Source organism: Dendrobates tinctorius, unplaced genomic scaffold (assembly GCF_039654945.1).
Source record: "Dendrobates tinctorius isolate UK_male_01 unplaced genomic scaffold, ASM3965494v1 ptg000160l, whole genome shotgun sequence".
Classification (NCBI taxonomy): Eukaryota; Metazoa; Chordata; class Amphibia; order Anura; family Dendrobatidae; genus Dendrobates; species Dendrobates tinctorius.
This window is the reverse complement of record NW_027361827.1, coordinates 12,655,555-12,668,762: the sequence shown is the minus strand read 5'-3', so window position 1 is coordinate 12,668,762 and position 13,208 is coordinate 12,655,555.

The window sequence follows — 13,208 nt, the reverse complement described above, 5'->3', positions numbered from 1 at the left end:
ATTAATAATCTCCAAAATCTTGTAAGGTCCAATAAATCTAGGCTTAAACTTAGGAGAAGCCACCTTCATAGCAATATTTTTTGATGATAACCACACCATATCACCAATCTTAAACTGGGGACCAATGGTCCTATGTCGATTGGAAAACCGCTGGGCCTTTTCCTGGGAGAGAGATAACTTATCCACCACTTGGTCCCAGATCTGGTGCATTCTCTCCACCACAGTGTCAACACCTGGGCAGGCAGAAGGCTCCACCTGCCCTGAAGAAAATCGAGGATGAAACCCAAAGTTACAAAAAAAAGGTGACATCAAAGTGGCAGAACTAGCTCTATTATTTAAAGCAAATTCGGCCAAGGGCAAAAACGAAACCCAATCATCCTGATCAGCGGAAATAAAACATCTCAAATACGACTCCAAGGTCTGGTTTGTTCTCTCCATCTGCCCATTGGTCTGAGGGTGAAAAGCAGAGGAGAAGTACAACTGAATTCCCAGCTTGGAACAGAAAGTCCTCCAAAATCTAGACACAAACTGAACTCCTCTGTCAGACACAATGTTCTCAGGAATCCCGTGTAAGCGAACCACCTGTTGCAAAAACAGGGGCACCAACTCAGCGGAAGATGGCAACTTAGGGAGTGGTACAAGATGAACCATCTTAGAGAACCTATCACAAATCACCCAAATAACAGTCATTCTTTGAGAGACCGGCATATCAGAGATGAAATCCATTGAAATATGGGTCCATGGCCTCCTGGGGACTGGCAAAGGCATCAACAACCCACTAGAGCGAGAACAAGATTTAGACCGGGAGCAAGTCCCACAGGACTGCACAAAATTCCTGACATCATGAGACAAGGTGGGCCACCAAAAAGAGCGACTCACCAGATCTCTAGTACCAAAAATACCTGGATGACCAGCCAATGCAGAGCAATGAACTTCAGACATCACTCTCTTCTTCCACTGGTCAGGAATAGTGTTGAGCTTTCCGATACCGCAAGTATCGGGTATCGGCCGATATTTGCCGTATCGGAATTCCGATACTGAGTACCGATACTTTTTTCGTATCGGATACCGGAATCGGAAGTCCAAAATGCAATGGGACACTTTTGTGGCTCTGATTGGCTGCCGAAATGACGTCATCATGATGCGCTGTCTGTGCGCATCAAGATGCGCCGTCAGTTCGGGCCTTCGGGGGGGCTGTGCTGACTGTCCGGGGGTCTGTACCGGCCTGCCGGTGGTCTGTGCAGGCTCCGGGGGTCTGTGCCGGCCTGCCGGTGGTCTGTGCAGGCTCCGGGGGTCTGTGCCGGCCTGCCGGGGGGCTGTGCCGGCCTGCCGGTGGTCTGTGCAGGCTCCGGTGGTCTGTGCCGGCCTGCCGGGGGGCTGTGCCGGCCTGCCGGTGGTCTGTGCAGGCTCCGGTGGTCTGTGCCGGCCTGCCGGGGGGCTGTGCCGGCCTGCCGGTGGTCTGTGCAGGCTCCGGTGGTCTGTGCCGGCCTGCCGGGGGGCTGTGCCGGCCTGCCGGTGGTCTGTGCAGGCTCCGGTGGTCTGTGCTGGCCTGCCGGGGGGCAGTGCCGGCCTGCCGGTGGTCTGTGCAGGCTCCGGTGGTCTGTGCAGGCATCGTCCGATGGGACTACAAGTCCCATCGGGCGATGCCTGCTACCATGACAGTGATTGACACATTAGCCAATGACGGGACAGTAGTAGTCCCATCATCCGGCTAATGTGTTGAATGTTAAAAAAAAAAAAAAAAAAAAAAAAATATTACATGCTACATATATACAACATGCATACTAGATATATACTACATGCAACATGCATACTACATACATGCTACATACTACATGCATTCTACATACATACTACATATATACTACATGTAACATACATACTACATATATACTACGTGTAACATACATGCTACATACTACATACATGCTACATACATACTACATACATAATACATATATACTACATGCATGCAACATACATACAACATATATACTACATGCATGCGACATGCATACTACATGCTACATACATGCAACATACACACTACATGCTACATACATACTACATACATGCTACATACATACACACTACATGCTACATACATGCAACATACATACTACATACATGCTACATACATACACACTACATGCTACATACATACTACATACATGCTACATACACACTACATGCTACATACACACTACATGCTAACTACATACATGCTACATACATACTACATACTACATACATACTACATACATACTACATGCAACATACATGCAACATACATGCAACATACATACCACATATATACTGCATATATACTACATGCATGCAACATACATATATACTACATACAATACATACATATAGACATACAGTACATATAACAGAGTACATACCGTCACTTGTCACTTTGATCCCCGAAGCCATTGTCACCTGAGGGATAAATATCAAAATAAAAAAACACCAATATACTTATCCCGATCCGCAGAAGTCCACGAGGGTCCCACGTCCATCTTGCGTGGAGAACAGCAGCATCAGCTGATGCTACCATTCTCTACCAGCTCCAGGAATACAATGATGGAAGGTAGGTATCCTTCCGCACTGTATTCCTCCACCACTGTAAAAAAAAAAAAGTCCCTAGTCTCACTTTATGCCATTGCTGCGTGGGAATTTCCCACGCAGCAATGGCATAAAGTGAGACTAGGGACTTTTTTTTTTTAAGTGGTGGAGGAATACAGTGCGGAAGGATACCTACCTTCCGTCATTGTATTCCTGGAGCTGGTAGAGAACGGTAGCATCAGCTGATGCTGCTGTTCTCCACGCAAGATGGACGTGGGACCCTCGTGGACTTCTGCGGATCGGGGTAAGTATATTGGTGTTTTTTTATTTTGATATTTATCCCTCAGGTGACAATGGCTTCGGGGATCAAAGTGACAAGTGACGGTAAGTATGTACTCTATGTTATATGTACTGTATGTCTATATGTATGTATTGTATGTAGTATATATGTATGTTGCATGCATGTAGTATATATGCAGTATATATGTAGTATGCATGTTGCATGCATGTGGTATGTATGTAGCATGTATGTAGCATGTATGTAACATGTATGTAACATGTATGTAACATGTATGTAACATGTATGTAGCATGTAGCATGTATGTTGCATGTATGTTGCATGTATGTTGCATGTATGTTGCATGTATGTTGCATGTATGTTGCATGTAGTATGTATGTTACATGTAGTATATATAGTATATATGGAGGCTCCTGTGTCTCCATTCAATGTCAGCAAGCAGTTAATCCCGAATGCTATCTCTGTGTTTTCAACTCTGCAAGCTTCTATATGGTAACCAGCTTTTCCAATCTCTGCTCTGAATCCACTCCTGTGTCTCCATTCAATGTCAGCAAGCAGTTAATCCTGAATGCTATCTCTGTGTTTTCAACTCTGCAAGCTTCTATATGGTATATAGTTTTTTTCAACTTACTCTGCTTGTCCCCTTATGTTGTGAGGTCAAGAAACTTTTCAAAGTGCTTTATGATCCATGTAGTGCTGGACATGTGTTTATTTGACCACAACATTTTATTGGGTCCTGGTGTCTCAATTTAGTGTGATTGATTAACGAGAAGAGAGAGAGCCCAAAAAAAAAAAAAAAAAGTTCTAAGTCTTATCCTCCTATATATTCAGACATAGCTTGGGGATAGCATTTATGCAGGGGGCATTTATGCACACTTTATCCAAGTACAGTTTATCAAAGTACTGGCAGTTATAACATGGCAGTTAGACAGGGCAGGAGACAGGTAAGACATTTATATACATCTACTCCCTGTACATTTGGAGTACAACAAATATATACCATATGCATTTGTGTAATTTATATCCTGGCCGCTGCATTCACACACATCAACCGCCCTGGCATTAACTCTCAACACTCCATCCACATTGGCCCCTCGCTTCTTTCCTCTCCTATGTATAACACTCATGCTCTTTTCACGTTGTTAAACTGCACAGATCCAGTCAGTCCCACCATTCAACATCAGAGACGCTCTCACAAATCACTTAACCATCTGCTCACTCTTTCTATCCTCCTTCTCCTAGTCGCAGGAGACATTGCTCCCAACCCTGGTCCCCCATGTTATAGAATGTCAAACCTCCCGACTGCTACACTCAGAAACCCCTCTAATCTTATTAATATTCCCTGCATGCCATCTGTCTCTCTTAATTGTGCACTTTGGAATTCTCGCTCAGTGTGTAACAAACTCTCCTTCATTCATGACTTTTTCCTTTCTAATTCTCTTAACCTCCTGGCTCTTACTGAAACCTGGATCCAGCAGTCAGACACTACCGCTGCTGCTGCTGCTCTTTCATACGGGGGGCTTCACTTCTCTCATACCCCAAGATCAGACAATAGAGCTGGTGGAGGCGTTGGTCTGCTCCTATCACCAAAATGTACCTTTCAGGTTATCCCTCAAGTACCCTCACTTGTCTTCCCTTCTTTTGAGGTCCATGCTGTCAGACTCTACACCCCCTTCTCCATGCGAGTGGCGGTGGTGTATCATCCTCCCGGCCCCTCCCATCAGTTCCTGGATCATTTTGCCACTTGGCTTCCACATTTTCTCTCCTGTGACATCCCTACCCTCATCATGGGTGATTTCAACATCCCCATTGCTCTTCCCCTCTCCCCATCTGCTACTCACCTTTTATCTCTAACCTCCTCATTTGGCCTTTCGCAGCTTACTAATTCTCCAACGCATGAAGACGGAAACTCCCTCGATTTGGTCTTCTCTCGGCTTTGTGCAGTGGATGATTTTGCAAACTCCCCTCTCCCGCTCTCTGACCACAATCTTCTTTCATTCTCTATCAAGAACTGCCAGGCTGCTCAGGTCACCCCCACTGTCCAGACTTATAGAAACATACAGGCCATTAACACCCAGAAACTTCTGAAGAACTTGCAGTCTTCATTGGCCCCTATCTCCTCCCTCTCATGTCCTGATTCTGCATTGAAGCATTACAATGAAACACTTCAAAGTGCCCTGGATGAATTTGCACCCCCTATAAATAGAACACCACAACGCAGACGGCGACAACCCTGGCACATGGTGCAAACACGTTTCCTGCAGCGGTGCTCCAGGTGCGCCGAACGTCTGTGGAGAAAATCCAATCTACCCGAAGATTTCATCCATTTTAAGTTTATGCTTAGAACATACAACACTGCCCTTCACCTCTCCAAACAAACCTATTTCAACACCCTCATCACCTCACTGTCCAATAACCCGAAACGTCTCTTTGACACTTTTCATTCTCTACTCAATCCAAGAGTACAGGCCCCAACCACGGAGCTCCGAGCTGACGATCTGGCCAATTACTTCAAAGAAAAAATTGACCAGATCCGACAGGAAATTATCTCCCAATCACCTCATACCATGCACCGTCCTCCCTCCCCCACTGCATCTAACTCACTCTCTGATTTTGAACCAGTCACAGAAGAAGAAGTAAGCAGGCTCCTTGCATCTTCTCACCCAACTACTTGCACCAGTGACCCATTTCCGTCACAGCTCCTTCAGTCCCTTTCCCCTGCTGTCACCCCTCACCTAACTAAAATATTTAACCTCTCTCTCTCTTCTGGTATTTTTCCCTTCTCATTTAAGCATGCCATCATACATCCACTACTTAAAAAACCATCCCTCGACCAAAACTGTGCCGCTAACTATAGACCTGTCTCTAATCTTCCCTTCATCTCTAAACTCCTGGAACGCCTGGTCCACTCCCGTCTTATCCGCTATCTCTCAGAAAACTCTCTTCTCGACCCTCTCCAATCCGGTTTCCGCTCTTTACACTCCACTGAAACTGCCCTCACTAAAGTCTCTAATGATCTGCTAACAGCTAAATCAAATGGTCATTACTCCATGCTAATTCTCTTGGATCTCTCTGCAGCATTCGACACTGTGGATCATCAGCTCCTCCTCACTATGCTCCGTTCCATTGGCCTTAAGAATACCGTTCTCTCCTGGTTCTCCTCCTATCTCTCCGACCGCTCCTTTACTGTATCTTTTGCCGGTTCCTCCTCCTCTCATCTTCCCCTTACTGTTGGGGTCCCCCAAGGATCGGTTCTAGGTCCCCTCCTCTTCTCCTTGTACACTGCCCCTATTGGTCAAACAATCAGTAGATTTGGTTTCCAGTACCATCTCTATGCTGATGACACCCAATTATACGCTTCTTCTCCTGACATCACGCCAGCCTTTCTAGAACACACCGGCGATTGTCTAAACGCTGTGTCTAATATCATGTCCTCACTATATCTGAAACTGAACCTGTCAAAGACTGAACTCCTGGTGTTTCCTCGCTCTACTAATGTACCTATACCCGACATTGCCATTTCTGTGTGTGGTTCCACTATTACTCCCCAGCAACAGGCCCGCTGTCTTGGGGTCATACTTGATTCCGAGCTTTCCTTTGCCCCCCACATTCGATCACTGGCTCGCTCTTGTCATCTGCACCTCAAAAACATTTCTAGAATTCGACCTTTTCTTACCTTTGACGCTGCAAAAACTCTTACTGTTTCTCTTATTCATTCTCGTCTCGACTATTGTAACTCTCTTCTAATCGGTCTCCCTCTTACCAAACTCTCCCCCCTCCAATCTGTCTTGAATGCTGCAGCCAGGATCATATTCCTCACCAATCGTTACACTGATGCCTCTACCTTGTGCCAGTCATTACACTGGCTACCCATCCACTCCAGAATTCAGTATAAACTGAAGCACCACCCTACATCTCCTCCCTTGTTTCAGTATACCACCCTACCCGCGCCCTCCGTTCTGCTGATGACCTGAGATTAGCATCCTCAATAGTCAGAACCTCCCACTCCCGTCTCCAAGACTTTACACGTGCCGCACCAATTCTTTGGAATGCACTTCCCAGGTCAATACGATTAGTCCCCAATCCCCACAATTTTAAGCGTGTCCTGAAAACGCATTTATTCAGACTGGCCTACCACCCCAACACATTAACCTAATCTATCCCTGTGTGGCAGAGCCAAAAGTTTTACCATAACCAGGTTCCCCGCATCATGTTCCCACATGCTTTATGCCTCCATTAGCCCTCTGTGTCTGTACTGTTACACACTTAACATTATGACTGGTCCATACAATCAGGGTAACTGTTACCACCCACCTTTCGTGTCTCCCTCTTTCCTCATAGACTGTAAGCTTGCGAGCAGGGCCCTCTTTCCTCTTGGTATTTGTTATAATCTACTGTATGTGATTATTGTTATGCTGTAATGTCTATTGTCTGTACAAATCCCCTCTGAAATGTAAAGTGCTGCGGAATATGTCGGCGCTATAAAAATAAAATTTATTATTATTATTATTATATATGTAGTATGCATGTTGCATGCATGTAGTATATATGTATTATGTATGTAGTATGTATGTAGCATGTAGCATGTATGTAGTATATATGTAGTATGTATGTTGCATGCATGTAGTATATATGTAGTATATATGTATTATGTATGTAGCATGTATGTAGCATGCATGTAGTATGTAGCATGTATGTAGTATGTATGTTACATGTAGTATATATGTAGTATGCAAATTTTTTTTTTTTTTTTTTTTTTTTTTTTACATTCAACACATTAGCCGGATGATGGGACTACTACTGTCCCATCATTGGCTAATGTGTCAATCACTGTCATGGTAGCAGGCATCGCCCGATGGGACGTGGGACCCTCGTGGACTTGTAGTCCCATCGGACGATGCCTGCACAGACCCCCGGAGCCTGCACAGACCACCGGCAGGCCGGCACAGCCCCCCGGCAGGCTGGCACAGACCAACGGAGCCTGCACAGACCACCGGCAGGCCGGCACAGCCCCCGGCAGGCCGGCACAGACCACCGGAGCCTGCACAGACCACCGGCAGGCCGGCACAGCCCCCCGGCAGGCCGGCACAGCCCCCCGGCAGGCCGGCACAGACCACCGGAGCCTGCACAGACCCCCCGGCAGGCCGGCACAGCCCCCCGAAAGGCCCGTACAGACCCCAGAGAGGCTGTACAAGGCAAAAATAGGGTTTTTCTTATTCCGATACCGGAAGTCCCATAGACTTGAATGGGACTTCCGGTATCGGAATCGGCGATACCCGATATTTTTTTAAGATCGGCCGATACCATCCGATACGATACTTTTAAGTATCGGACGGTATCGCTCAACACTAGTCAGGAACATACAACTTTCCACTGGGACAACGCTCAGGTTTGTCCTCCTGGAACTCTTGCAGAGCAAGTCTCAAATCGGGCGAGATGGCAGAAAGAACTACCCCTTCGCTTAAGATGGTAGCAGGCTTGGTCACCACAGGAGAATCAGCAAAGAAACTCCTAGAGAGGGCGTCTGCCCTGACATTCCTAGTTCCAGGAAGAAAAGAGACCACAAAATCAAAACGTGTAAAAAACAAGGCCCACCTAGCCTGTCTAGGGTTCAAGCGTTTAGCCGACTCTAGGTAAATCAAATTCTTGTGGTCAGTGAGGACCACAACTTGATGTTTAGCTCCCTCCAACCAATGTCTCCACTCCTCAAATGCCCATTTCATGGCCAACAGTTCCCGATTCCCCACATCATAGTTACGTTCAGATGGAGAGAACTTTCGGGAAAAGAAAGCACAGGGATTCATTTTAGATGTTACAGGATCCTTTTGGGACAAAACAGCTCCTGCACCAATCTCAGAAGCATCCTCCTCTACCTGGAACGGGAGTGAGACATCAGGTTGCCGCAAAACCGGGGCAGAGGTAAATCTTCGCTTCAGCTCCTGAAAGGAAGCAACAGCCTCAGGAGACCAATTCAACACATCAGCACACTTCTTAGTCAGATCAGTCAATGGCTTGGCAATACTAGAAAATTTTGCTATAAATTTCTGATAAAAATTAGCAAAACCCAAAAACTTCTGGAGGGCCTTCAAAGAAGTGGGCTGAACCCAATCATAAATGGCCTGTACCTTGGCCGGGTCCATTTCAATAGTCGACGGAGACAAAATAAATCCCAAAAATGAAATCCTCTGTACTCCAAAAAGGCATTTCGATCCTTTGACATACAGGGAATTCTCCCTCAAGATCCGGAACACAGTCCGAATATGTTCCACATGAGAATCCCAATCCTTGGAGAAGATCAAAATATCATCCAGATAGATAATCAAAAAGTTATCGACAAAGTCTCAGAAAATATCGTTCATGAAGCACTGGAAGACAGAAGGGGTATTAGTGAGCCCAAAAAGGCATCACCAGGTACTCAAAATGTCCCTCCGGAGTATTAAACGCTGTCTTCCATTCATCCCCCTGCTTAATGCAGATAAGATTATACGCCCCCCTGAGGTCAAGCTTGGTAAACCAGCAAGCACCTCTAACTCTAGAGAATAGATCCAAAATCAGGGGTAACGGATACTGATATTTAATAGTAATTTTATTGAGGGCACGATAATCAATACAAGGCCTTAAAGAACCATCCTTTTTGGCCACAAAAAAAACCCGGCACCTAAGGGTGAAGAGGATGGTCTAATATGACCCTTCTCCAACGCCTCCTTAATATAGGACCGCATAGCCTCGTGCTCGGGTACAGATAAATTGAAGAGCCGACCCTTGGGAAATTTACACCCCGAGCTTAGTTCAATTGCACAGTCATAACTCCTATGAGGAGGCAAGGACGCAGACTCATTCTCACTAAATACATCATAAAAGTCCGCCAAATAGTCGGGAACATCATGCGACTGAGGAGAGGTGGAAAAAACGGAGCCTCACTAAAGGCACACCGACAACCCCAACTCACCACAGACACAGATTTCCAATCCAAAACTGGATTATGAATTTGCAACTAGGGAAACCCCAGAACAACGGCATCATGCAGACCATGCAATACCAAAAATCTGCAATTTTATTGATGGTCTGGGGCGACCCGCATGACCACCTGGGTCCAAAACTGAGGTTTATTTTTAGCCAAAGGAGTAGCATCAATCCCCCTCAAAGGGATAGGCGTCTGCAGAGGTGTCATCGGAAATCCACAACGTTTAGCAAAATCCAAGTCCATTAGGTTTAGCGCTGCTCCCGAATCCACAAAAGCCTTGGCGGAAAATGTGGACAGGGAGCAGATCAGAGTAATTGCCAGAAGAAACTTAGGTTGAACACCACCAACAGAAAACGTGTGTGCAAAGCGTTTCTCTCGTTTAGGACAAACAGAAATAATATGCGAGGCATCTCCACAGAAAAAACACAGCTTATTACGCCTTCTGAACTCCTGACGTTGCGCCCTAGACAAAACTCTATCACATTGCATAGGTTCAGACGTCTGTTCAACCGGTGGCAACACCTCTCATGCAATCCTGCATTCACGTAAATGCCGATCAACCTGAAAGGCTAATGACATAGAATCGTCCAGACCAGAGGGAACAGGAAATCCCACCATAGTATCTTTTACGACTTCTGACAAACCCTTCCGAAAGAGAGCAGCCAAGGCACCATCATTACAGGTAGTAAGGACCGCCCACTTTCGGAACTTTTGACAGTACAACTCTGCAGAATCTCGACCCTGGTTCAATGCCAACAGGGTCTTTTCAGCCTAATCAATAGCATTAGGTTCGTCATACAACAACCCCAAAACTTGAAAGAATGCATTCACATTAGTCAGAATAGGATCATCTGGTTTCAAAGAAAACGCCCAATCCTGGGAATCGCCACGCAGCAAAGAGATGACAATTTTAACCTGCTGCGCGGAGCTCCCTGACGAGTTAGGCTTCAAGGCAAAAAATAATTTACAATTATTTTTGAAACTCAAAAATTTAGATCGATCCCCAAAAAATACATCAGGTGTAGGGATCTTTGGTTCAACAGCATGCGAACGAGCAAGGTAGGCGGAAATTCCCCGCACTTCCGCAGCGAGCTGCTCCACACGATCAGACAATTGCTTTATCTCCATTGAGAGAGAAAAAAAAAATTCCCCCTACGGCCTCAGAGATATAGAGGAAAGAATATACACACACTTTTTTTTTTTTTTTTAAACACAATTCTTTCCTGCTATTGAGTACCCTAGGATCTGCGGTATGGCGGGTGATTCTGTTATGATAGAGTCACCCTAGGAGGCAAAAACAGAAATGCTAGCTAAGTCCAGAAAACCAGAGAAGTTGGCAGCTATCGGATTGCAGACCCCTGAACCTATCAACACAACTAACAGTAGCCGTGGGGGGTTCCTACGATGCCCTAGACCCCTCGATCACAGCCGGAGAATTAAATAGGCCTAAAGAAAGAAAGGGGAAATCTAAACTGCCCCAGAGCAAACCCCAAAGCAATAGGCAGCCCCCAACATATAATGACGGTGAAGCAATATGAAAATACTAACACAGACAGAAAGATAGACTGAGCAAAGAGGGGCCCAAGCTAACTAAATAGAAAAGGACAGGAAGGCTGCTGTCTGCAATCCGTGAAAAACCCTATGAAAATAAGAGCCAACAGACTGACAGTGAAAAAGGCCCTGAAGACGCTCGGCTTCAAAAAAGCTATGTCAGTACTCAGGAATATACTGAAGACAGAGCTACAGGCAAAAGGAGATTCAGCTCACCCCAGCAGGGAATGGTAGAATACTGAAAAGCAAGGAAAACAAAAAACAAAACAAAAAGCTAACAGGCAAAACAGAAACTTAGCTTTAAAGGAGCAGGAATCAGACTGGTGTCCTAGAAGTCCACAGAGAAATCACCCGCAGGACAGAAGGGCGTCGGCAGCCTTATATCCAGTCCGTGACTCCACTCAGCCAGTCATCCTCATTAGACTCAAGTGCCTGATAATCAGGCTCATTACCTTCCTTTACCAGAATAGGGAGTTCACCAGACCCCAGTGACAAAGGGGAAAATGAACTCACAACGAAACTGCTTTTTTCAAAGCAATCCAGATTTTATTGTTTTGTCCTTGTGAGTTACTGAGCGTTCATTTTTCACACACTGTACAGCGGTGTACGCTCCTCTCTCAGTACCGTGTAACGGCTGTTATCACGGCCACAGTGAAGCTGTGTGTGACTCTGTAAGGATAAGTTGAGGAATTGTTCCGTTCTTACAGACCTCCACCTTATAGTTTTGTCTGGTTTTCAAACAGTTTAGTATATTTGCTGTTTGATTACATTCAAAACTATACAGAGACAGGGTGTGTCAGTCTGTATACTAAAACACGGAGCTTGACAATTTTACATACACTGGACAGCGGTGTACGTACACGCTCCTCTCTCCGTGCCGTGTAACGGTTGTTATCACGGCCACAGTGAAGCTGTGTGTGACTCTGTAAGGATAAGTCAAGGAGTTGTTCCATTCTTACAGACCTCCACCTTATAGTTTTGTCTGGTTTTCAAACAGTTTAGTATATTTGCTGTTTGATTACATTCAAAACTATAGAGAGACAGCGTGTGTCAGTCCGTATACTAAAACACGGAGCTTGACAATTTTACATACACTGGACAGCGGTGTACTTGCACGCTCCTCTCACAGTACCGTGTAACGGCTGTTACCACGGTCACAGTGAAGCTATCTGTGTGTGACTCTGTAAGGATAAGTCGAGGAGTTGTTCCGTTCTTACAGACCTACACTGTAGGGAGATTCCAGTTCTGCCCAATTATATATACACCTTGTAGTTTGTCATACACTAGGCAATTTCTGCCGGTCACATTGCGGTGTTAAATAAACAGGGCCTGACTGAATCCCGCAGTGTCCTGAAGTGTAGAGACATTCCAATTCTCCACAGTCCTCTATACACCCTTCTAGCAGCATAGAGAGTCTGCCTGTCATATTGCAGTGTTAAATAAACAGCGCCTGACTGAATCCCACAGTGTCCTGAAGTGTAGAGACATTCCAATCTTACACAGTCCTCTATACACCCTTCTAACAGCATAGAGAATCTGCCTGTCATACTGCGGTGTTAAATAAACAGGGCCTAACTGAATCCCACAGTGTCCTGAAGTGTAGAGACATTCCAATTCTACACAGTCCTCTATACACCCATCTAACAGCATAGAGAATCTGCCTGTCATATTGCGGTGTTAAATAAACAGGGCCTGACTAAATCCCACAGTGTCCTGAAGTGTAGAGACATTCCAATTCTCCCCAGTACTATATACACCTTGTACCTTGTTTTACAGTACCAGAGAGTTGGTGTACATTTGGGTAAATTTTTCCAAAAAATGAGGAAG